Below are 3,535 nucleotides of genomic sequence, written 5' to 3'. Positions count from 1 at the left end.
ATCAGAAAGGATATATGCACCCAGATGTTCATAGCAGCACAATTCACCATAGCTAAGATCTGGAAACAGCCTAAGTGCCCATCAGTAGATGAATGGATTAGAAAACTGTGGTACATCTACACGATGGAATACTATGCTGCTGTTAAAAAGAAGGAACTCTTACCATTTGCAACAGCATGGATGGAACTGGAGAGCATCATGCTAAGTGAAACAAGCCAGTCAATGAAGGAAAAATACCACATGATCTCACTCTTTCGTGGATAATTAAGACCATTACAAACTTTCGAACAATAATAAATACAGTGGCAGAGCTGCCTCAAACTGATTGTCGAACTGCAGTGGGAAGGCCAGGGAGGGTTGGGGGACAGGAGGGAGGGGAGTAAGAGATCAACCGAAGACTTGTATGCATCCATATAACCATAACTAATGGACATAAGACACTGGGGGGTAAGGGAGGGCAGGGGCTTGTCAAGGGTGGGGGGGGGGGGAAAGGACACTTATGTAATACCCTTTGTATTACTTATAGCGAAAAATAAAAAAAATAAAAAAAAAAAGATTCCTCTCTTGCCCAGGCAACCTTGCTCATAACAAGAACCTTCACAGGCCCTCCGAGCAAGAAGCAGATGCTGGTGTGCAAGGGGGTGCCTGCCGAGTCCCAGCATCTCCTTTGACCTGATGGCTGTCCCACCCGCCCCTGGGCAGGCGTTGGTTGGACAGGGAGATGACTAAGTAGAGGAATGAATGTATATTGTCTGTCCTGTGCCTCCCAGACTGAGGTTGCAGCAGAGTGAGCGCTCCATTATGAGGCTCCCCAACTGGCTGCGGCCACAGGAAGTAATCAGAAAACGCTCCTGCCCCTGGCTGAAGCCGCTTTCACCTGCAGGTGGGCCGGCAAGTAGAACCATATGACCATGTCAGCTGCCTGGAGATACACAAAAGCTTGAATTCTGCATCTGAAAGGCAGTTTGTTGTCAGTGTGGATTGAGTAAAAGGGGAGGTGGTATATACTCTGAGGTGTGGAGGTCAAGGGGAACTTCAGGTGAGTATAGCTGCATCCTCTCCTAGAACCTTAGTGCCCTGGTCATTGAATGGTTCCATCATTCAGGCTTGGTATTTAGTCCCTTTGGGCTGCTATAACAAAACACCGTAGACGGGGTGGCTTAGAAACAACAGAAATTTATTTTTCTCAGTTCTGGAGACAGGAACGTCCAAGGTCAAAGTGTCAGCAGATTCTGTGTCTGGCAAGGGCCCGCCTCCTTGTTCACAGATGGCCAGCTTCTCCCTCTGCCCTCACATGGCAGAAGGGGCCAGGGAGCTCTCTAGGGTTGAGTTTATAAGGACACTAAACCCATTCATGAGGGCTCTGCCCTCATGACCTAATCGCCTCTCAAAGGCCCCACCGCCTAATACCATCACATTGAGGGTTAGGTTTCAACATACGAATTTTGGGGGAACACATTCTGACCATAGCACTTGGTCTGATGGGATTGCAAAGTTAGAGGCTGACAACTTTTCTCTTGGGCTAAAACATCACTAGTTCGCGAGAGGCACAGTCAACAATAACACTAATGAGTGCCAGGCACTTGGGTCACCACAAACAGTATTATCCCTACTTCACAGGTGAGGACGTTGACTTTCTCAAGGTCCTCATGTAGCGGACAGTGGAACGGAGAGACACTCAGACAGGTCTGCACGCCTAACCAGTATCCTACACTGTCTCACTGCACAATTCTCTCTTCTTTAAGATCTTAGGCCCCTTTTCTATCAAGTGAAACAAATATGGACTGATTATATGCAACATTAGGAGCTTGCCGGTTCATTTCATAAATCAGTTTTCCCTAACAAAGGGAATCATCTTTCAGCAATTGAGCCTCAACTTGTTGAGTCACTACACCCCAGTGCCAGGCATAATTTATGCAGAGCTGAACAGTGAGCTCAGTCATGGCAGCAAGTTGTACCCCAGAACGATCTGTGCTTGTGGGGAGGGGGTGTCTTCCCTGGGTTAAGTTTGCTTAAAAACAGCCCATGGAACCAACCCGAGAAACCTCTTCTGTCTCTAGCAGAAAGGCTGGCCAATCCCTTTCGCTTTCTGGGAGTCTGGCCCTCGCTGGCCTGGAGGAGGCTCTGATGGAGAAGCCTCTGAGATCGCTGGGCAGGCTTTCCTCATGCTGCCCACTCTCCTTCAAGCTGCCCAGCAACCAACGGACATTCCCAAGCCACCAGGCCAATCTGCTTTTCACTCTAACCCTTGATTTGACTGGAACCTCAAAACAGGATGGGGGAAGGGGTGACAAGCAGTAAGAGAGGACAAGGCCTACTCAAACTGAGGGAGCTTTGAGGGGAATGGAGATTAAATAGCCATTGGATTTCACGAAAACCCAAGTCGATGACAGAAAAGTCATCCTGGGAACAGACAGCAAAATAATTCTTCTAAAGAATGTTTAGAAAAAAAAAAGAAGAATGTTTAGAAAAGGCAAAATCTGGTAGTTTTTTCTACAACTCTCAGTTTACCTGTACTTATTGCTGCCCAAGGCCTAATTGAGAAGTTACGTGGCGAATCTTTCCCCTGATCAACACAAGCCATTTTTCCTTTTCATATTTTTAAGTGTTTTAAATACATTCTACTTTTAACTGCTATGCTAATTAAACACAGCAATTCCTAATTCTTCCATTTAAAAATGGAGAATGTTAACCAAACTGAATGAAACTATCATTTTTTTGGAGGGGGAGGTCAAATTATTTACAATTTGTATAAATTGTTAGAGTATAAAGTGCAATACAGGCTAGATGCATTGAGCTCCATCTGACATAAAATTATAAAATATTAGCTGATTCATTTCAAAACAAAACAATAAAATATAGGAAGAACAATGAAGAATTTTACTTTAATAAAATTAAAGTCAGGGATATAAAGACTGGATCAATTTTTCTTTAATTTTTCAAATATCTTATTATTTTCCTACTGTCTTTGTTTAGTTTTAACAGGCATATTATAATATACTTGCTCTGGGAAATCATCTATGATTATAAGTAAAAAGTATGCGTCCATAAGTCCTTAAGCACAATTTCAAATACCAAAGTGTCAATGCCAAATTTCTGATTTTAATGAAGAAAATTCTTAACATTAAATAAACATGATTTCATTTACAATGCTGATTTTTAAAAGCCATCTGAAAATGAAATGTGGCAAAATTATTGCTTCCAAAGTTAAGCTGGCACAATCTATACAAGAAAGAATTAAAACAAAAGCAAACTGTATCAAAGGAATTACATAATCAACTTTTATCCCTTTTTTTCGACATTTTATACACATTTACAAAGCTATGTATCATCTTGTACTCTTGATCTTAAAGGGGATGTCCTGCTACCTTGGTCCTTAAATTCTATACATGTTAAGATATTAGTGTGTTTAACTACAGGAATGATGTAAATTTCGCATGTTAAGCAGTATAATAAATGCTTGGCAAATCTTCTACTATGAAGTTCTGTAAGTATATTACTTTGCCATACAATACAAAAAAATTCACAATGGAAA

The sequence above is a fragment of the Myotis lucifugus genome, unplaced genomic scaffold (assembly GCF_000147115.1).
Source record: "Myotis lucifugus unplaced genomic scaffold, Myoluc2.0 scaffold_1719, whole genome shotgun sequence".
NCBI lineage: Eukaryota > Metazoa > Chordata > Mammalia > Chiroptera > Vespertilionidae > Myotis > Myotis lucifugus.
The sequence above is the reverse complement of the archived record's forward strand: the minus strand, read 5'-3'. Positions refer to the sequence as shown.